The following is a 23,993-nucleotide window of genomic DNA, read 5'->3' as shown; positions in this document are numbered from 1 at the left end:
TTTAGCTGACAATGATTTCTGGTGTCATTTCATCTATTTTAATCTATGTGAACAATGTACCTTCTTAGGCTTTAATCATATCTACTCCATTGACCCAAATTACTGAGCTAAAATAAGTGAAGACTTCCTTCTAATATCGGCATATATTAAGTAGTTGATTTTCATAAGGAGGGATATTAGAGTTGGGTGGGATGGTAGAATACTCTATTTCACTTTGTAGATGACAAATCTGAAGTTCAGAGAAAAATTAATGACTTGTCAGTGTACTTTTCAGTAGATGCCACTCTATTCTTTTTAATTATCTGAATTTGTTTCTTTCTGCATGACAATAACATTGCTAATCACCAATATGTGTAAAACACTAGAATACTTTATATACATTATTAATAATCATCATAACAGTCCCAGTGTTATTTTTATACATGAAGAATCTGATTCTCAGAGATGTCAGTAAACTCCCCAACACCACACAGCCAGTGAACGATAGGACAAGACCTTCAAAGCCCATACTGTTTTACTGGCCATGCCACTCAGAGTGGCCATGTTATCTGATCCAAACATAATTTTAAAAGGAAAAAAACTACCCCATCAAGTTTTTCATAACATGAACTCAGGTTTCATCATAGAAGCTAAGTGAAATTATCATTTGTCTCAACATGTGCCTACATTGTTTCCATGACTAATATTATTGTCATTTTCAAGTGATGGACCAAATTAATTGGACACTATTGAAACCCAAAGTTTCTTTTATTTTTCACAAATTGAAGTATGTTGTAGTTTAAGTAGTGTTGCTCAAAACATTAATAACTTTATATCTAATAGCCTTATGTCCTATGGTTTGAGTTTAGTTTAATTATAAAGATGCACGTTAACACAATTGTAAAAATCCTTCTACCATTTTATGCAAAGGTTTAATAAAGAAATTAAATAAGCTAATTTCAACTACATAAACAGAGAAGAAAATATTAAACGTAAAACATCCAACCATATGTCAATGAAATACCAGAATTAATTTACTACTATAATACACTATGAGACTATTTTCAAAGTAGAAGTATGGAAAGACTATTTTCTAAAATCTTGAGGGACAGTGGTTGATAATCCCACATCTGCTGGGCAGTAAATCAAGCTATAGATATCTGTCTTATTATTTTTAACCAAAGGCATAAAAGTCAAAATACAAAAATAAAAATGGCCTAAATCTGCAAGTCCTTAGGGATTCAGGGAAAACATCTTAGGAATTATGGACACCTTTACTTATTAGAAAATTTTATTAATTACTACAACTCCATGTACTCTATACTTCAGAACAGAGATTCTTAAAACTTAAAACTACTTAAAACTACTCCAGAACCTCATTCTTAAAACTTAAAATTACTGACATCAATATTTAATTTCCAATGGTGAAATTTAAGGGTTACCAAATTCTCTAAAATATTCAAATATATTCCTAACTTTTGGATTATAAACCCTTTTGGGACTCTGATGCAAGCTATGGACCATTTCTCCACAAAAATGCACCTGAGCTCATACACACACACAAACACACACAGGGTTGCCTACCATCCCTAGGAATTTATAGATACTCTAATTGAGAACTTCTGCCTTCCATCAACTTGAAGCAGAGAAATACTGGGTACCTGCAATTTCACTGGCATGCAATTATCCTTAACATTTTCTGAATTTTTGAAATACCATCTTATGAGTTAATGGTTATCTCAAGCTATAGAATGTCTTTATCCACATTCATGAATTTTCACAGCATTTAGTACCTGGCATTAGTTTATCTTAATTATTATTTTTTATGTAAGCCTAGACTACTGAGGGTCAGGCAAAATAGATTTCCTTCTTTTCCCTTTGTGCATTTATTTTTACCTAAAAAGAATACATCTACTACTTTCCTATTCAGTAAGTTAACCACATGCACAACACAGTAAAGGCACATATTAGTGCTAGTACTATAATTGTTAATTTATAATGCCTTTAATAACATCGTTCCACACTGTCATTTAGAATTATGTTTTGTGAGTTAAGTTCTTTGAGGTTATGATTTGTATCCTGTATGTTCTTTATAAAGCACTGTTCCTAACATATCCTTTGTAGCTTTAAGTTCTTCACAAATTATTAACAATAACAATCTTACCATATTCTGGCAAAACGTCTGAGGATATTATTGGAGTTGCACAATTTTGCAGCAAGAATCACTAAACCAAATTAAAAACTTTCTAATTTGGAAGACAATAAGAAGTACAAGAATGGTAAAAGAAAGAATTCTATATTAAGCACCAAGAATAGAGTTCTGGGAGAAAAAATTATTGATTTAGAGAACAGACCCAAGTGAAACAACTTACACAAATGTGAAGTCTCCTAGAAGAGAATCAGCTAAAACTCATGAAAAGGAATTATCTGTTTTCCAGAGTGTGTCCTCAGAGGGAGTGAAAAGCCGGCTGCTCCCACGGCAGTGCACGCTGCCTCCACAGCAGGGCTGATGCTCTTCCTGGCAACGGTGTATGATCCAGAGAAAAAGAAGCCTCTCGTTTAAAAGAAGAATGGAACAGTGAAGAGTCGGCATTCTCTATAAGGGGAAAATAAGATTACTTCCCCCTCAAACAATCATATATTTAACTAAACTGTGAGATTTTAATAATCACTTTGTCATCATTCATGGAAGAAAGGAAGATGTGAATAGGGAAGAAAAATACACCAAGACCTTTTAGGAACCTAGAGTTTCTTAGGCTTTTCCCAATGTATTCTTCTTGAATGATCACTATGTGCCCTGAAGATAGTCACAACTTCTCTATTATCAATGAAGAAGTTGCTCCAAGACTCCCAAATACTAAGTGTTAGAGGCTAAACTCCAGTCAAGGTGTGTCTGAATCTTCATCTTTCTCTTTCCACCTGTATGACACCACCTACCATATGGAGGAAAAAGGAAAGACAGTAAAATATTTGGCACATTTGTGTTAAAATATTTTGGTTGAGGCTGACAGTGATGGAGATGGAATTCAGGAAAGGAGACAAAATGGTACCCTATTTGTCTCCAATCTTGCTTTGCATGTTGGATTTTACTCCCACAGTAGATAAAATGGCAAACATGAAGGGGAAACAAGTTGTTTAGGACTGATTACTAAGAGATGAACCTGAAGAGCTGCATTTGAAGTCCAGTAAAGAGGCAGAGATTTCTAGAAGTCAGAGGGAAAAGGGAGCAGACTGCTTTGGAAGTAAAAGATATAAAATCCAGGTTTTATCTTTAGTTAAAAGATGAGTCAGAGACAATAAATGAGGCATGAATCCTTAATACATGCGATTATGAGGTGTCTGATTTCTGATATTTCTTTGAAATTAAATACACTTTATGATATCAGTGGCTGAGAATAACTCTTGGGTTTGCCTTGGATCAAAAAAGCAATTCTTAGTTTTCTTTTATAGAAATAAAGAAAAAAGTTCTCATCTCAAGGTCGTTCTTCTTGGCCCCAGTATTTGTATTTTCAGTACTTCGTGGATAATGACTCTTCTCCCTGCCTTGTTGAATATCATTGAGCACATTCATAGTAGCTAAATGCACAAGCAAATTTGACATCAACAATAGGGAATCTTTGGAGGCAAACTACACGCCTATGGTCTGCCCTCCCCAACTACCCACTCTAACATGTCATTTTCACTCAGCTAATCCCTACTGGAGGCTAACAATATACAGATGAATGTTAATGGCAAATTCCATCTTCCCTGAGATGTGGAACATCTCAGTTGATGAGAAGTGCACTGATACTAAATAAAAATTTAGAGATCAATAAAATTTATCAAGAAGTAGTGACCAGTCTGTTGGATGAGATGCTGCAGGTGAAATTGCCTGAACAATCAGAGTTAACAGGGATCCAGTTCCTGAAGGGCCTTGCAAGATTCTGAACAACTCCCTTATCTGTTGGAGGGCTTAACAATGGAGAGACAGGCTACAACTTCATTTTCAACAGAATGACTCCAGTTGCTAGGTTCATATAAGCTGGCAAAAGTGGGATAAGAGTAGGGATAACAGCTAACTAATGAGGCTATTTCAATGTTCTGGAGAGAGGGTGAGGGCAGCATAGGTAAAGAATCAGAGGTGGACAGAAATGAACTTGGTGGCAGAGCATAGGTCAGTGGGAATTACAGGTGCCAAGGATCCCTCCCCTGGAGCAACATGCCTCCAGAGGCAGTGACAGGAACTGAGTAACAGGTTGGGTCCATTTACGTGTAACTGGCACTGGTCTATGTATCTGTGAGCATTGACTAGACAGTAACCTTTTAAGCAAACCATTCCAGATCTCTTCTAGAACTCAGTATCTTTTCTTCCATTTCCCTCTTTTGAATCTTACTCATACCAGAATGTGTCCTTCAATATTACTTCCTTTAATGAGTCTTCTTGAGCACAACAGCAAGATTTACTCTCTCCCTCCTCTGAACTACCTTAGTATTTTGTAAGAATCACATTTCCTTTGATTTATGATTTTCTATATACCATCTTCCTTATGATATTATTCACCAAACACTGAATAACCATGTTTTCTGAGCCAGGCTTCATATCATATGGTGAACTCTCTGAAAGCACTTCATCATATACTTTGAACATGAGAGGCCCTTGAATAAACGAAAGAATAAATAAAGAGTTTGGCTGCAGATGGGAGAATTCCAGTTTGCTTACTTCTAAACAAATGTTCTCTCCTATGACCAGTATCTCAGGGAACTCAAATGTCCTTTCCTGTGTAGAGGTAGCAAATCAGCTTTTTAAAATAGACCATAAAATAGTAAGTGTACATCAGTTTGGTTAATTGGACCTACTTCATGATCAATTTTTATAGAGTAAGGCAATTCACACCAACTGAACACCTTTTAAACCACTTAGTTTATACAAGAATGAATTATGACTACATTAACTCAGTTTTCTTTATCTGTAGCTTGTGAAAAAAGATAGGTGTAATTAAAATACCAATGATACAACAGAAATGATTCCCGCATCACCTTACACAGGCTCCATTCATAACCCATTTCTGAGGATCACTCTATCTTTACTTATTCTTAAGTCATAGGAAAATCCTTAAAGAAATAGCATTATCAGCCACTGAGCATTGTAATACTTTATATGTATTAGTTCTATCCTTAAATTATCCATTGAGATAGCTAAAACTTTTCATATTTTAATAGTTGAAGAAACTGAGCCTAGAGAGCTTAAGCAATTTTCCTAAGATTACATACCTAGGAACTGATAAAACCTGAAACAGTTTCACATCCATACTCTTTCTTAGTTGTAAACATAAAATACCAAAGGTCTACTTTTCTAATCCTTGGAGAATAAAGCATCCTACTATGGAGGCAACAGTAAATTCTCATTCAAATATTAGCTTATTCCTTTGTTTTTCTTCTGCCCCTAATAACAAGAAATACATGGAAGATGTTACTTTTGTTTTAGTAGTTAAGGCCTTAAACTGAAAACAGTAACTCAAAAAAACCTTGTTTTATGCAAAACACTTGAGTTGCATTAAGTTACTAAAAAGCTATATGTCATATGAGGCTGATTTCTGCAGAAAATAAAATAAGGCTACACATCTAAAAATAATGCATTACATCTAAGAGATATACCGCCAAGACTCAAGAAAAAGGGGATACATATTTCTTGCAATTTATAGGGGGAAAGGCATGTATAACTCAACAGTTTTAATTAACTTAAGGCAACTTAATGATAATTCCCAATTTGATAACCCTGACATAAAGAAGACATTTTAAAAGCATTTTATGTTTAAAAAGGATTTAAAAGAAATTTCTAGAACTTGTCACAGTGAAATATGAGTGATGTCAAACCATGAGGAATGGTGAATGAGGTTATAGGAAAATCATACAGAAAATTCTATGTATAAAAAGCAGATATCTTAGGAATTAATCCCACCCTGGCTATTTTTTATTAATTTTTATAACTTTTAGGAAAATTGGAGATTAATTTAGTTTAATTCCCTACATTTACTTATGACAAATATAAGGACCAAATAATTTTTGAGTAACTTATGCATGGATTTACTTAGGTTAGCAAGAATTAGACTAGAACATTCTTAGAAGAGAATTACCCTCTGATAGTATCTGCTAGTTTTAAGGAATTCAGACATGATTTATGGGATCATTCATGCTGCAACCATTCAATATTTCAAATTTAAACTTACATACAATTTTCCATTCTGTGTCCATGCACTCAGTTTCAAATGTGGAAACTTTCTGAGTCCCTGACTTTCATTTTGTTGTTGATAAAGCAGATAATTTTAATTATCTAGAAATACTTGCCAAACATTTTATGAGAAAATCCAACTGAAAAACTGTACCTTGGAGTACTGTGTATTATGGTTAGTGGGAACAAATAAATCTCCTGTGTCTTTGGTCATTGTAGAGTGATTCACTATTGCCAATGGTAAGTAACTGCAACCCTGGTAGCTTCCTCCAGGTGAGAAGCAGGGGATGTGGTATAGCGCAGAAAAAGGGACACTGAGCTGGACAGGCATTTCCAAGGTGTTAAAAGAGATACTTAGGATTCAGAGAATTAGGGCCTCTGAGGAGGCTTTAGAGTGTGAGGGAATTAGGAAAGAGAGAACACAGACTTTAAGAATTGGTGCTGTGCGTTATAAATGCAATTCCCTTTACTGTGCTTCAAGGGATACAATTAAAGTTTGGAAATTTACTTGATGGACTGAACTTTGAATGTGGTAATACAGGAAATCTGATCTTCCCAGTGCACAAGTTAATATTTCAGCTCTGTGATTACCCAAAGTGGAGAAGTCACTATTGTGACAGTCATTGTCATATTAGTGACTTGTTCAATTCTTCTGGTCTAACATATCAGTTCACATATAAGCATCCCACTATTTCAATGAATCATACTGTAGCCAAGGTGATATTATGCCAGAGGAATGGCCCACGAGGTATAAATGGAATTAATTGAACAGCTAAGTAGGAGCACAGGGAGTTAGGGGTGGGGTATAGGTAGGGAAAGACCAGCCAAAGTCTTCTCTGCTCTTAACCTAACCTCTACTCTTTAGACACTGACCACAGCTTCAAATCTTCCCTTTAGAACACTAAACTCCCAGTGTGGGATCAGAATCCAGGGCCATCCCTTTGTCAGACAGGACGAGTAAAAGGGGCCCATCAGGTTCTGACTCACATAAGGCCAGCCCTGAGGTCACACACCCAAGTCCAATGCCTGTGTACTAGCCTCCTTAGATGAGGCTAACATCTTGCCTTAAAACTCACCTCCAGCTCCGAGGTTGTAAGTTAGTTCTGGCCTAACCATTCTTGCCCACATGGCTCTATCTCTGCATCTTAGGCCCCCAACCCAATTCCTAAATTATTCTGGGGTCTGAAGTCAAGCCTCTGACATCTGGAGCCCTACTCCAGATAAATATTTTCTTATGTCTGCAATTAGACATTGTAAAGAAATAATTTCCAAAGTCTGTGCAAGTCCCAAAGACTATTACTTTGCCAAATGCCAACAGTTTAACCAGACAACCACTGACTTTTCTCATGAATTTGGGTCCCTATCAAAATATCTGTTTCATCATTCCAGTCCCAGATCCGGACCCTCCTTTCACTGACTGAGACCAAATTATAAAAGAAACAAAGAAATATGTTTGAGTTACAATGCAGGACTTGTGGCAATCAATGAACTAACATAAGATGTGTGAATTTGTTTGAGCAATGTGAAAAAATAATTATTATTTCATTGTTATTATGGATTTATAATTTATTGCATTCTAACATCTGACTAAGAAATACCTGAGCCCTAAGGGGGAAATCTCACTAAGATTTATATGTTATCAATATTAAAAATAGTTTTAAAAAATAATGCCTTGCTAATTTCTGAATAAACATCATGTACATTCAAGTCTCATTTTTCCTGAACTTTTGTCAAGCACCAAGGACACTTTCTGAGCTTTGCAATTACTATGGTGCAAGGGATGAGGAATATTAGAAATCATTAAGATTACTTTCTATATCTTTAGTATCTTTAGCAGACCTCTTCAGTATCTCTTCTTTAGAAGAAAAATGTGATTTATTTTACAGAGGAAAGAGACAGAACAACAGTAAATTGCCATTGTTGGTGAGGATTAGGGAAAATATAAAATATTAAAATCTACCATAAACAAAATAATAATTTTTATTGAAGTGTATTTGATATGTAATATATTGATTTCAGATGTGTAACAATAATTTCAGAATTATATACATTACAAAATGCTCATAAGTATAGTTACCAGCTGTCACCATTAAAGAAATTATAGAATTATTGACTATATTCTCTATGTATTTTTTATCCCTATGACTTATTTTATAATTGGGAGTTTGTCCCTGTTTATTCCCTTCACCTATTTTACCCATCCCCTCCCCAATGCCAAATTTCCTTATTTCCTTTAACTAGTTCCTCCACAAGGGGTTCAAGAAAGTGGGCCCATCATCTTACTGACCTTCACATTCAGAAACCATGTACCTCACTATGATGAAAGAGCTTATGAGATGTCAGATAGCTCAAAAATAGATACTGGATGAGCCAAGACTTTAAAATATCTAAATTTCTTTCTGGACCCTAAATAATGGAACTAGTTTGAGGTAATATAAAGTTAGGGGAAATCGTATTCTATTTTTAGGGCTTTTAGGGTACTGGTTACAGAAAATTAAAGAATTTTAATTCTCTAGGCTCATAAACATTACCATCAAATTAAGCTTATTTAGTATTTTATAACATTGAAAGCACTTCCACATACCCAAATTATTTGATCCTCTCAAAAACTATTTAAGTATTATTAATGCCCCATTTTATATATGAACAAAAGGGTCTCCATGAGGTTTGATGAGTGACTGATAAAAGTGTCACACTAGTAAGTGACAAACCTGGGAAGAACATTAAAGATTTTTGTAATATCCTTTACCAGGTTGAGGAAGTTCCCTTTTATCCCTAGGTTTTGAAAGGTCTTACTATGAATGGGTACTGAATTTTGTCTAATGCTTTTTCTGCATTGAGATAATCATGACTTTTTCTCCTTCACCTTGTTAGTATGATTTATTAGATTGATTATATTTAAAATTTTAAAACAACCTTGCATTCCTAGGATAATCCTTACTTGAAATGATGTATTAGCCTTCTTATTTATGCTTCTCTTTGTTAAAGATTTGTAAACCTATGTTCTTGAAGGATATTGGTCTATACTTGTCTTGTGATGAATATATTGATATAGAGATTATGCCTGCTTCATAAAACAAATTGGACAATGTTTCCTCTTTCTCTTTTTCTCTGAAAGTGTTCCTCTAAGAATGGTAATTTTTCTTTGTTTAAATTTTTGATAGAATTCACCAATGAGGCCATCTGGCCCTGCAGTGTTCCTGAGGAGAGGGTTTTAATTATTTACTATTTTTAAGAGATAAAGAGATGTAAGGACTATTCTGACTTATTGTTGCTCTGTGCAGGAGGATTTGTTTGATATACACACTCTGCCTTCTAGAACTAGATTTGCAGAGTGATCCTTTGAAGAACACAGACTTTATCAACTAATGCCTCTGATTTAAGTATTCAGTAGTTTTCTGCTTTCTTAGGCTAAAATTCAAAAGATATAATATAGTCAACAAGATTCTTTATGTCTCCTGCTCTCCTCCCTCCCTCAGCAAACAATGCTGTTACCTGATCTCTGCACTCTGTGTACTGATTTTCTTTACATGCTTCAAAGCAGCATGCTTCCTACTAACTCAGGGCATTTTCATATATGTGTGCCTAAATCCCCTCAGCTTACAACTTCCAGTCCATATTTCACATACCATATCCAATGTCACCTTCTCAAGGAACCCTCCCCTGAGAGCTCTAAGTCAGGTGCCTTTATTCTCCATTTACATAGCTCCTCACTAATTTTCCTCTCTTGCTCCTGTGATAGTTTATTACCTGTATGCTCATACAATTAGTATCTATATCCTCTACTAGACTAAATAATCAGTGAGAGCTGGGATCATGTCTGTATGTGTATGATGTTATCTTAGGACCTACTGTAATAGTCAATGACAACGTTTAAGTATGTGTTGAATGTTAAATAAATGAATTACGGAATATGTAATATGACTTTTGGATACTCCTGTTTTCATGCCTCCACCATATTCTGTTAACTACTGTATAAACCAATTCATTTTAACATTTCAGTAGAGAATAGTGACTCTATGCTTTTCTCACTTTACATTATATTTTTGTGTCTTTCCATTAATATAAAAAAGTACAGATGATGAAAATGTTATCAGCCAAATACAAAGACTTTTGGAGCCTTCTTCCCCACGTGATTCTATATAATCAAAAACCAACATTAACCACTAGTATTCACAAGCTATATAACTGTACTCTTACCCATCAGGCACTTAATCTTAGTTTCTTTATTTCAATCTAGAATGAATTATGTTACCTTTCTCTGCTAGGAGTATGTGAAAATGTCTGATAAATCATATAGTAGTGCAAAAAGCTAGGGGACTGTTAATGGTAATCTTTAAATTGGTAATGTTTCCCTTGGAAGTATGTATTTATATTTCCTTTAAGTACTAATTCAAAATGTATACAATAAACTCTGCAGGAAAAATATTCTTCTGCCTAGAAAGCACTGGACAAAAATAATTCCTAGTTTTCTCTAGGGTGTTTGCGTTTGCATTTATAGTGAGGGGAAAAAATCATTAATCCAGTTAAGAGAGAGAGATTCAAAAAAAGGAGCATGCTATTTAGGTTACTGTGACCATGCCATTAGTGTCCCTTATATTCTATCGTCTCTATGAGCTGTCCCATCTCCCTATATTCTTTTCATAGCACTTTGATCAGTGTCCTGAGAAATCTATGTAACTATCACAATTAAGGCTCCTTTTTAATGTGGAAATCAAGCTACCTCAGCCTGGAATTTGACAGAGGATCCTGTCCAGAGACAGAAGAAGGATAAGACACACTGTTTCCCAGTTAGTCCTTCCCAGTCTCAGAATTCTCCAAGATGCTAGGAAATGAAGTGACTCAAAGAGAAGAATCAAAAATAAGTGATTCAGAAGTCAAGTGATGCTTTGATACAGTTCAACTAGGCTAATGAAATCATTCAACAATTTTACCAGCAAACAGGCAGTACTGACCTTGGTGAAAAGCCATAATAAAGGTCAGAAATAATTTCAGCTGCCATCAGCAACATTATATATTCATGAAGTTATGTTTATTTGTCCTTTGCAACAAACATACTTACAAATTAACCAAAAAGTTAAGTTGTCTTTGCCCTCTTTGACATCAGCATCAACAGCAATATTACACATGTTGAACTACACAGAAAACTTTTTTATAAAATTCAAATATATGATGCTGAAACTTCTACCTTTCTTCTCCAACTCTTCCCACCATCAGCTGGGCCCTGCAGATTCTTATTACAGTTTTCAATGTAGAGATTTAAACATTTCTTAACTTCTGTTAATTCCAGAGGCAAGATTCATGTAAAATTAGAAGAAAAATGAAAGAAGGAGAAAGGAAGAAAAAAAATAAAACCTATCTATGTACATTTAGCTGCAAAGAGAACAAAATGTCCTGCAAGAAAATACATTTTATGTGTTGAGTTCTCTCTTCTAATTATAAATGTGGAATTTCAAAATAAAGTAACATAGTGAAGTGACATAGAGAAGAAGGCAGGCTGGCTTTCAAAAGGCTGTGGGAGGACATTTCCTTTAATGAAGTCATGCCAGTCCAAAGGTGCCCTTCAGAAACCTACTTTAACAGACCTGGAGAGAAGAGGGTAATGCAGATTAACCATGTTTATAGAGAATGACATGTAAAATAAACTATCAATTCATTAATCAACAGTAAAAACTATAACAATCATGCAAATTCTCCTGACCAGAATATTCTATATCGCTTGAACAGATCTGCATTGGATGCTAAATCATAATCATTTAGTTTCTTACAGAATAGGGACTCAGAGACAAGAGCTACCTGGGTGATTTACATATTTAATGTCTTTAGGACAAGGCAACTAATCTCATATGTTCATATTTGCTATGAGGGATCTACTTGTGAACTTGTTCAATCCACTGTTTGATCAACACTTACCTCTTCTTTGGAAATCTGGCTCACGACTGGGAGTTACACTTTGAAACTGTAAGGGTGGTTTGAGTTTATTTTGGTTAGTCATAGTAGATTTTTGTAAAACTCTCAGACACTGATCAAATTGTGAAAGACTAACATGAAAAGCATTGATGCTTTGAACATGTATGTTATATATTCCTGAGAAAGAGAAGATGAGAAAGAGAGAAAGTGTGAGTGTGTAACGTGTGTGGAACTGTGGTACTGCTGAAATATAGAAATGTTTAATTCTTGCCATGAACATATCACAGAACTCACATGTACAATGAAAGTAGCACACTGATTTGTCTCTTCTGGTCACTCAAGTGTCCTTGTTAAAATACTCAAACTCTGGGACTACATTTTATTCCACTCTATGCCAGACTTCACATCCCAATCCACAGATCAGAATATGTTTATCCACAAGCTATTCAAAAGAATAAATAGTGGAGTGACATTGTTTCCTAAAAGTGGGTTCCCTCTTAAGCATGAATGAGACTTTGAGTCTTTCTGGATATGTATGGGTGACAGAGAAAAAGAGGATGAGAAGTAGAAATGGGTGTGGCACACAGACAGAAATGCTAGGAATCTCAAAGGCTGATTTACACTAATACATTTTGCTCAGAATAGGCCTTAATCAGAAATGGAATACTTCAAAATATGACAACCTTGGCATTTTAACTGCTCTCCCTTCTGGCTGTGGTCAGGGAATACTCCTAATCTGATTTTAGGAAAGAATCCTGAGGAGCAACCCCTACCCACCCTTTTTCCTCCTTTATCTTCTCTTTGTTCTGGGTAAACTCCAGGAACAGGCAGATTTCAGGGATGACTGGATGGAAAGGAAATAGCAAAACTTAGGTAAGAGTTCAAAGGAAGGGAACAAGGCAGAAAAAAATGTTCTCCAAGTGTGCAAATTGTAGTGCTACTGATGCCAGGATTCTTGTTCACGAAGCCCAAGAATGAGCTTCACAAACACTCAAGGTAGGAGAGCAAGGTACAGGCTTTTATTTAGAGATAAAGTGAGAGGACAGAGCTCCCGGCTCACGCCAGGAGGGGACAAGAGAGTCCCTGGTTGGCTCATTGTCTAGGGGTTTTATGTGTGGTTGAGGAGTTTCAGGAATGAGGGTAAAGGGTTAGGAGTGTAGACTTGTAAGACTACTTGCCCTGCCCCCAAGGTGGACTGGGTTGTTGTCTGTTTGCTTGGGTTGTTTATAGTTGAGATTGCTTACCAAAGTAGTCTTTTGCCTAGGTTGCAGATTATGATTAGAGAAGGGAAAATAGCACATAGTTACAATGAAAATAAACTGGGCCTTTTAGCAGAATAAGGTAAACTTCACATTGTCATGATGTAATTGATACAATAAAGTGATGGTTTGTGCTGAGATACCTTTCTTTATCTGCAGAACACTCAAATATTACAGGCCAAGTTGCTCCCGGCCTCTGAGCTTTAAGCGATTTCACTGAAGAATGTCTATATTCCTAGTTATGTATACAAATCTTTACCCTAGAGAATTAGTGTGACTCTGACTTTGCATAATGCTTAACATAGAGTTTGATAGGGACTTCTTTGCACATTGCTACATTGTTCTGACTGTAATTATCTTGCTCTGCTTTTTCTCCGGAGGCCCTCACCCTACTCTGCCTAATCCCATGGTCCCTGTCTCACTACTTTGGTAAATTCTCCTTTTTCATAGGGATGGAAGCAAAACAGAATTTGCTGAGAGTTAACAGAAATCTTCCCCCTTTAGAAGGATATAACCATATCTCCAAGGACTTGCTAAATTAAATAATGGAAGTCAAAACACTCTACATTAATTACACAAAGAAATACATGAAGACATTATAATATGAAAAAAGATCCAAGAACTCAGTTATAAATTCAGTAACAGAAAGGCATACAACTTATAAAGTTTAATTTGCCAAACTATGCAGAGAAAAAGATTCTGTTTTGCCCCATGACACGTCAGCACAGTTGTTGGTTTATTTCTTAACTTTTATTATTTTTTAAGAATTGTGTATCTAATTCTTTTTCAATGCAATTTAAGAAAGTAGGTAAGAGCAATGTATACACAAACAGGAGATCCGATATCTAAACTGAGCTACACCAGGATTACAGTCTGTTCTAGCTCCAAGCCAGCCTATAAAAATTTGATTCATCTTTTACTAGTCTAATAGGCACAGTCCACCTAACTGCAGAATTGTTATAACTCATAATAATGAAAGTCAACTCACGACTGGACTTTCAGATCCAAGGTAAAAGCACCGGCAATGTAGCTGAGTGTAATGCACTTAGCTTACAGCATAAAGAGTTCACAGAAGTCATGGAGACCCAGATATGAAATAGTACAAATCACTTCCATGAATCCAATCTTTACAAGCAGATATACATTTGCAACTGTAGAACCTTCAAGTAATTTTCTGTAAGTTTTCTTTAAGATTTTTAACTCTGGGAAATTATACAAAAATGTAAGTAACAAATATCTTCTCAGGAAGACTTTTTAAAATTTAGGATAAAGAATTTGGATAATGGCTGAATCTAGTTTCTTTCTGCCCAGCAGAGTAAATACACTGCTTAAGGGCATGGGCTCTATAGTTCTGCAGCCTGAGCCTGAGTCCCAGAACTACTGTCTCCAGCTGTGGATCACCAGGCAAATGTTAAACCCTCTCAGCCAGCCTTCAGTCTTCTCATATGTAAAATGATGTAGTCTATGTAGGTAGAAGAGGAAAAATCCTAGAATATTTTGTGTGTGCTCCAAGGATTTATTTAGAAATTTTTTTATGTTTAATAACTAAAAGAAGTGATAAACTATGTTTTTCTCCCAAGAAGAAGTTGATATGGCACAGACAATATATATATTTGAAAAGAATGAATATGCACTCTCCTCTTTGCGGCCATCTTCCTGAAGGGCACTCAAGGCACTGGCATTTTAATCCAGCAGTGATGTCTTCTGGCTAGCATAGTCTTAACTTTCATAAAGATGGTCAAAAAAATGTTCTTTTCCCACCTGAAGGAAAAGGATTTCCAAAAACATGAACAACATGATAGTGAATAGCTAGATTTTCCTAATCCAAATAGAATTACTGAAATCCACATGGAATCCAGGTGATGAACAGGAGAAAGAGATGAAGGGCACCACTGCTCATGTTATCTACCTGTGTTTCATCAACTTTCCATCTAGCCAGAATCTTTGGGCTAGACTAACCTTTCCTTCACTGGCACTCGGCTGACCTGAGAGGAAGGGAGATGAAGACTGCATAGCCAGCAAAGAGAACATGTGAGGAGACACACTGAGACAAGAAACCCCCATAGAGAAGCAAAAGTAAAAAACATATTCAGAAAAGATAAATGTGTCCTCACTTTCAAAGAAGTCCACATCATTATTATTTTCAGTGGAAGGTGTCAAGTAATGGCATTTTAGCTATAAAGCATGGTGGCTAAGACCATACATACATCAGCTTGACAGCCTTGGTTAGAATCGCATATGCTGTGTGGCTTTCAATGTCCCCTAAGTCTCAGTTTGCTCACATGAAAAATGGCTCATAATGGCTCCATATAAAGATTACTGTTACAATTAACTGAGATAAAGTATATAAAATACAGCAGAGCATGGCGGATAGCACCATACCACAATATGACAGCTGTTACTAGTTATTTTCTCTTTGAAGTACCTAGAAGGATATTTCACTTGTTTCCTTATCCAGTGCTAGAGGTCAGCCTTCTGCTAGATTCTTGAAAAAAACACAAGAAGCCCAGCTAAACCTAAAAGTAAAGCAAAACCCAGACCAGGAGAAAGCAGAGAGCAATGTGATTTTAAGATTCTTTTGCAGGCTTGTTTCCATTTAAATGACATTCAAAACAAGGGCAGTGCTCCTGTGGACCTGAAAGGTTATGTGTGTAAAATGCAGCATATGGAGACATGAATTTGTATAATTTATAAGCTGCAGAGGAATGTAGAGAGATCTAACTCTATACACTGACTGTTGGAGTTGAGTAAATTCATGCCAGGAAAATGTGCATTCCAAGGTTCCCAGATGGTTAGTCACCGACACTAGAAGCCAGATACCTGCCAGTCTTTCCACTAAGACCAGTAGCTTTCCATACAACTCCTTCCTGGCCTTAATTATCAGCTAAAGTTTCTTGTTAGGAAAAGCAGACTCCTAAAGCAATTCTGGAATGCCCTTGAACACTGACAAAAGGGAAGAATTAAGACAGTGACATTTTATATTAGACTTTTGGGATGCTTTAGATGACATCGTTTCCCTGTTTCATTGCAAGACAATATTTCTGGGATTTACTCTCATGACTCAAAGCAGTGAAAAAAAATCAAGCATAGAAAGTAGTATTTACCTGAATAATTGGAACAGCTTCTTACGAGCTGTTTTATTTACTCTTTGGGTAAATATATTTATTATTCAGGCAGTTTACTTTTATGCATTACATATTTATATAACATTTTAAATGCATATGATTTTATAAACCCTAACATACATTGTATGCTGACAATAATTACCAGAAATTGAAGCGTATCATAAAAAGCTGTATGAAACTTCACAGAATTTCTAGCTTCTTCTATCTTACCACAGATATAACCACTGTGGGATTTACAAAATGTCATTGCCAAGGCATCTGCAAGAACAATGATTTTTCTCTCGTTATCTATTTAGTTGAACACAGATCTTTACAATGAACTTCCAAAATTGGTGTTGATTTATATAACAAATAATTGCAAAGTATTTTCAGGTTGTTCTTTAAGCCCACTCAATAATATACATGACAAAGATTCATTTTTCTCTTACTCTGTGCAAACAATTGTGTTAAATAAGAATTTTAGCTCTGGAATTCTCAATTGTTGCACTCTTAACATTAGGGGCGGAAAATTATTTGTTGCAGGGGCCTGTCCCATGCATTGTAAGATGTTCTGCAGCATCCCTAGCCTCTGCCTTCTAGATGCCAGTATCATTCCTCACCCAGGAGTGGCAATCAGAAATGCCTTCAGACATTGCCACATGTCTCGTGAGTGGCAAAATTACCCCTGCTAAGAACCACTGCTTTAGCTAATTGAATTCTCTCAATAATTCCATGAGGTATGTATTATTGTCCCCATTCTCTAGGTGAGAGGACAGAAGCTTAAGAAGTTTAGCAATTTGTCCAAGGTCACACAGAAAGTGGAAATCAAATCAACTACAGATCCCAATAATTCAATTATTGAATAATACTACTTCAAAGATCTAAATAAATGTAAAATCAAGGTCTGTGTAGCCACAGAAATGTTCCCAGCCACACTGAAATGGAGAAAATCCTTTGAAAAGGGACATATACCATTTCCCTGGGAAGTTTTTACTCTCATACTCTCACACGATGTTTGAGTCATTTTGAGTTATGCTGCAGCCACAAGGAATATAGAATATAAAGATTTCAGTAGCTTTAAAACAACAAAAGTTTGCTGCTGGCTCATGTTATACTGGCATTGTGATGTGGCACAGGCTTTGCTCCATCATTTGATGATTCAGGTCAAGGATAAGGGGACTGTGGGACACATGTCAATCACTGGCAGGTGAAAACATAACCATATGATGGTGCTTCAAGTGTTTGCTCAGAAGTGACACAAATCCTTGCATTCAGTGTACATGGTCAAACCAAGTCAGGTGTCCAAGTGTGAAGTCAGTGGGCAGGAAAGTATACCCCTCCATTGGGGGGAGGGGAGCGGCAAGCAGGTGTGGGGGCAGGGGAGGAGCACCCTCACAGGGAAGACAATAAATGTTTTTGAAAAATATTGTCACACAACTTCACTGCAAAGTGATAAAAGGTAACGTCACATAGAAATCACTTGCTTTTATTCAAAATGCCCACAGCTGTATGTTTCCTGGAGGCATCTGCTTGAGAAAGTCATCCTGATGTGGCAGCCAAGGGCCAGAAATGGAATTGTTACATATTCAACATTTTAGAAACTCAAAACACTAATAACAGCAGAGATAGCACAAGAGTAATGGAAGCAGTCTCTCAAGTCTTTCTGATTGGCTTCCTTTGAGAGACTGAACAACTTCTTTTCCTTCTCTGTGAATCTGTTTCTTATTTCTTAAAGGGGAGCTCTAAATCCTATTCAATTTCAACCTCACTTTAGACTATTCTAAGTAAGGAGCAAAACAAATTTCTAAGAATAGAAAAACTGCTTATGCTTAGTATCCAGTAAAAAAACATTGCTTCATTGATCATGGGGTGGGTGTCTGTGGGAGGGCACCTCACTAGTCACTCATTTTAATGCTTGTACCAACAAACCTTTTCACCTACACTCCTTCCACCCCCACCCCCACCACAGGAATACATGCCAAGATTTGTAAAGAAAGCTTATGATTAAAAATCACAGAAGCCACTATAAAACAAAAAGTTCTTTTCTTTAACAAATGTTCTTATATGTCACTCATTTAGTGGAGTCACATAATATAGACATTTAACTTTAAGTATACTTGAGAGAAAAAGAAAGGCATAGAGAAAGGGAAGGAAGGAAAAAAGGGAAAAGGAGAGCATGATAGATAGTGGCAAATCCTTGACACTCCTCCTACTGAGACATGAAGTCTAATTTTCCTGCCCTTGAATTTGAAATGGTACCAGTGACTTTCTTGATCAAAAAAATGCAACAGTAGTGACATTCTAGTACTTCTCAGGGTAGATATGTTTAAGAATTATGGGTTTGACCCATAGATTTTAGAACAGTTAGTAATGTGGACTGAATTGTGTGCCCTCAAAATTTGTTGAAGTCCTAACTTCTGGTACCCATGAATGTGGCCTAATTTAGAAAGAGGGTCTTCACAGTTGTAATTAAGTTGCAGTGATACTAGATTAGTGTGGGCCCTGAATTCAATAACTGGGATCCTTATACAGAGAGATGCATAAGGATACACAAAGACACATGCGGGAGGAAGATGGCCATGTGAAGACAGCGGCAGAAACTGGACTGATGCAGCTACAAGTCAAGGAACACCAAGGACTGTCATCAACGATAAGAAGTTAGGACGAGGCAGGGAAGTCTTGTTCACTGAGGCCTTCGGAAGGAGCACGGCCCCACCAACACTGTGATTTAAGATATCTAGGCTCCAAAGCTGTGAGAGAATAAAAATCTGTTGTTCTTGAGCCCCTCAGTTTGTGGAAATTTGTCACAGGAAACAAATATACTTGGTCTTGGGATGTTCCCTCTGGGAACCAACTATGCTATGGAGATCACAAGCCACATGGAGAGACTACATGTGGACACTATCAGCAGCCCTAGCTGAGCTTCCAGTCAACAGCCAGAATCAATGGCCAGACATCCCAGTTGAAGCAACAGGTTATGAGGGAAAAGTCACCTTGGAAGCTGACATCCTGTCGGTGTAACCAGCCCTTTCTAGAATTCCTGATCCACAAAACTGTGATCAAAATAAAACTGTTTCAAGCTACTAAGTTTAGGGATAATTTGTTACATGACCATAATTAAATGAAACAGAATCTAGCACCTGAAAATGAGTTAAATAATAAAAACCTAAAAGATATAGCCTAGGCTTTGAGACTACACAATAGCCAGAAATGGGAAGGGCTTGAAAAGTCTGCTGTTGAAGGCTTGAAGGACAATGAGGAACATACTATTGGATTCCAAAGAAAAGGGAGTCATCGTCACGTAGTAGCAAAAAAACTGGCAACCTGGTTGCCTGCCACAACATGGAAAATAAAGTTTGCCTAATGAACCCTTGGACTTGTCTAAGGAGATTTCTAGACATGAATGTATAAACTGCCAACTGGCCCAGCAAAGCCTTTCCCAAATTTCTGACCAAGAAAATAATAAACAAAATAAATGATGTTTTAGGACACTATGTTTGGGGATAGAGAAATATAAGAAAGAAGTTAGGAAGCAGGAGAGTGTGATAGATTAAGGATGACAAATCCTTGATTCTCTTCCAGCCAAGAGCAGAAACTGAATTTCCCTAGCATTAAGTCTGGACTAGTGTTTCAGAGCAATGAATAACTAAAACAGGGGAAAAGGTAGTAAGAGAACAAAAGAAGACCAGTTTAAATTGTGATTGTGCTGGAGTAAAAATAAAATGTGAGATATAAATTCACCTCTTAATGTCTGAGCACTTCACCTGTTGATGTTATTCAAATATGTAAAGATTATATATACAGTTACAACATGGTCACTAAGACAAACCAACTACTTTAACTGATGTTTGATCAAAAAAGGAACTATCTGTTGAATTCTATGGGAAAATCTAGCCATGTGTATTTATGGAAAACTGACATTTTTGTTCCTAACGTGGTATCTTCCAAAGGCATTTTGAAGGATGATAACCCTCTCACTTTAGGCATTGACTTCAGAACCTTAATTTGACCTAAGATGTGACTTCATTATATCCATTCAAATAGACAGGATTCATATAACACAGAACACTTCTAATACAAGTGTTTAAGTGTTAATTGATGAAGATATAATCTACTATTTTGGCATTTCTTTATAAACATTGCTCCACAAAGTATTTGAAGTGGCTCACATGATATAGTCAACATTCTACAAAAGGTAAAAAATATGTAAAAATCCAGGATCAGAAAAAGCCTAAGCTAGATTAAAAGTAAAAATTATAAGGAAAGAGTCAAACTAATGTTAAATAGTAATCAGGCTGACTTTGATTCTGAGCTTCCAGACAGCTGAACAGAAGAGGAAATATCTGTCACATGTTTCTCATTGAAAGTGAGAAGAAAATATTTCTGTTGCAAAGGAGAAACAGTTATTCATGTCACAGAATTCTGAAAATATTCCTTAGGGAATTGCTACTGAGGATACCATGATCTCAACATTATTTCTACAGTTAACAGTTTACATAGAAACAAGTTACTATTAATAGGTTTCTTCAAGTTTTTCTCAATAAATGAAAACATAATTCCAAAGCTTCAACTCGGTCATAGAAACATACAGGTCTAACAAAACATGTCCAAAGATGCAGCTGTACTTTTTTTTCCTCCTCTACTAGACTATAAGCTCATCAAAAAATAAAAATAAAAAAAGTATGGTCTTCACATGTAAGGCACCTGATATCATACAGATATGCCACAGTTCTGTTTTCTGAGAACACATTAGAAGCAAGGGTCCTTATTATATAAACAAAATTAATTTCCTTTCATAGTTGTTGGACTACCTCATCTTCAGACTCAAAAGAATGACAATGTGATTTCATTATGTTGTATTGGAATGCATAACAATACATTAAAGCGTGTGCTTATGTGGAATTCTGGCAAAACAAAAGCTAATATAACTGTGGGAATCATCTGAATGTACTTCTCTTTTCTTTTTCACAATGCATTGCAGTGTGAAATGTTTATAGCCTATACCTCACAGAGAACTAAAGCAGAGCTTCACTTTCTAGACTATTTAAGGAGAACAAGTGGTTCACGTTGATTAAACATTAAAATATCCCAAAGGTTTGAAAAAAATCAAGACTACCAGCACCATTAAAGCTAGGCATTACTAGTAGCAACTACCGTATTAAATCTGAGTTGTGGGAAGAGAAGAAATCACTGCACAAGTTTGGTGGAGATCTGCAGAGAATGCTTCACAGGCTGTTTAATGCTTAGGCAGCTGACTTCTATGGCTATCTCAAGGGCCAGATCTGATTAAAACTCTCCCTAGTCTTCTCTCTGCATTGTGCTAAATGGAATGGAGCATCTAGGCAAAGAGATTTCATGTCTTTACCATTTGCAAAAATAAAACAAACACCCCATTACTGGTGTTTGTGAGCCTGCTTTTGCTCACCCTGAGTCTTTGAATCCTTAGTCCTTGCCTTCAAAATGGAAATACAGTAGCAGTAATTGGCCATGTCAGAGTTAAACAAATTACCTCATAAGAACCATAGCTCAGAATATCATCTCTCCCTTTTGTATTTTCACCTTTTTTTAAAGTAAGAAAATTTTACAAATTCATATTCCAATAGATAAAATTCATTCTATTCCACAATTAACTAGGTGGATAATTTTGATCATAAAGTTCATCTCTCTGAGTCTCTTTTCTGAGCATTTTGGCTAGAATCAATCCTCTCTAAAGTCCCTTTCGGGTCTAGTAATCTCTGACACTATGAACACAGCACATCATGAACCACACAGATCTAAACTGTGATGGAGCCCTACCTTCAGGATTTTGGTGGGTATGGAGTACGGCTCAGTGCAGGCCACTGAAACAGGGCACTCAGTACAGAAGTCCCCCATAGAAGCCTGCTTTATAAATACTTTGTTTATTCAAAAACTGTGTGGAAATGTTCAAGGTAGACAGTTACTATGCAAAAAGCAGTTCTTGCAAATGTTAGAAGATCAGAACCTAAACTTGATATTAAAAAAACTATCTCCATAAAAAAACATATTGATCTGAAAGAAGTAGGTTTATATAAGCTCAGGGGCCATTTCACTCTACAGTTGATGTAAATTTTCCAAAGTTCCCAGGGAGCCTATAAGTATTTTAGGATACAAAATTTTGGATGGAAATGTAATTCCTCAATAGTGACTTAGTAAAGAGATGGAGTAAAATGTTGCCTCTTTTGACAATTTTGTCACAGTTACTGTAATCCCACATAAAATGGAAGCATAGTGTGATGAAACACAGTTTGAACTCTGGTCAGAGACCTGGCTTTAAACCAAGGTTCAACAGGAAAACTGCCAGAAGAGATCTTGGGCAAGTCACCTAAACACTCTGAAGTTCAGTATATATTTCTATATATACAGTATACTTCTATACATACTATACAATGGGGATAATGTCTAAAGGATAAAAATATTTCAGGGTTAAAATGTCAAGTAGCATGTGATTGCTATATTAAATATTGGTTTCAGTCTTTTGTTGCAGTGTAATACAGCTCTTCTCCCAAGTGTCCCAGATGCAGGAACGTCTTACAGAGCTGACTCATTTGGTATGTCACAGATCCTGTTGTCCTGCACTGTTTACCTGGTTTAACATAACAACTGGCATCTTTGGGAAAGGACACTGAGTTCTTAATACGCGCCAGGCACTGAGTAAGGAGCATTCACATTTGGGATTCTGTTTAACCCTCACAACACCCTGGGTATTACTGACAATGCAGTGTTCACGTGAGGCCAAAGTACCTGCTGATGACCACTCACTGTCCTGTGGGTGACTTTGCTAATCACATCTCCTGCTATCCCATCAAGGGCTCTTATCTGACACTTCATTCCTTTTTGTCCTTTTTTTCCAAGTGATTGGTGGTACTAAAAATATCACCTAATAAGTGAAGGAATCACTGTATCATAAAAATATTTCAAGTATTTAAGCTCTCAACCATATTGCTAATTATAGGCAGAACTACACAGCACACAAAATTAGTTTGCATGCTTTATGCCCTTCTCAGAGAATCTTTTAGCTCTTACACCCCAAGTTCCAAATGCCTTGTTAGATAGAGGACCCATTCTTGACTTTCTCCTCAATCTCTTTCCCTTCCCTGCAGCCAACAAACATGTGTCCTCTCCCATTTTCCTTGTTTCCATGATTTCCCCTCTCCATCCCTTGCCCTTTCCTTTATCCCCTTTCTACTGATTTGCTTTCTGAGTATGCTTCATTTTCCTCTTTTGAAACTGGCTTATACAGAATTCCTTCTCTATCCCAAATTCTTGCTAGACTTTTTTTTAAAACCCAACATATTTTTGCATATCACCCTCTGAGTCGTGCTTTCATATAGACTAAATTTTCAACTTATCAGAATTTATCTAACAGTGAAATGACCCAGCAAAGGGAGACAGTGAAGAATATCTTCTGAGGCTCGACTGGGAGGAAGTAAGTGTCACTTTCAATCAAAGAATTGGTTCGGGGAGTGGAGGAAAAATCACGGTGCTTTAACTTTTTGAATGTACAGATTCCAG

The sequence above is a fragment of the Manis javanica genome, chromosome 2 (genome assembly GCF_040802235.1).
Source record: "Manis javanica isolate MJ-LG chromosome 2, MJ_LKY, whole genome shotgun sequence".
Taxonomy (NCBI): domain Eukaryota; kingdom Metazoa; phylum Chordata; class Mammalia; order Pholidota; family Manidae; genus Manis; species Manis javanica.
Note: the sequence above shows the minus strand (reverse complement) of the source record.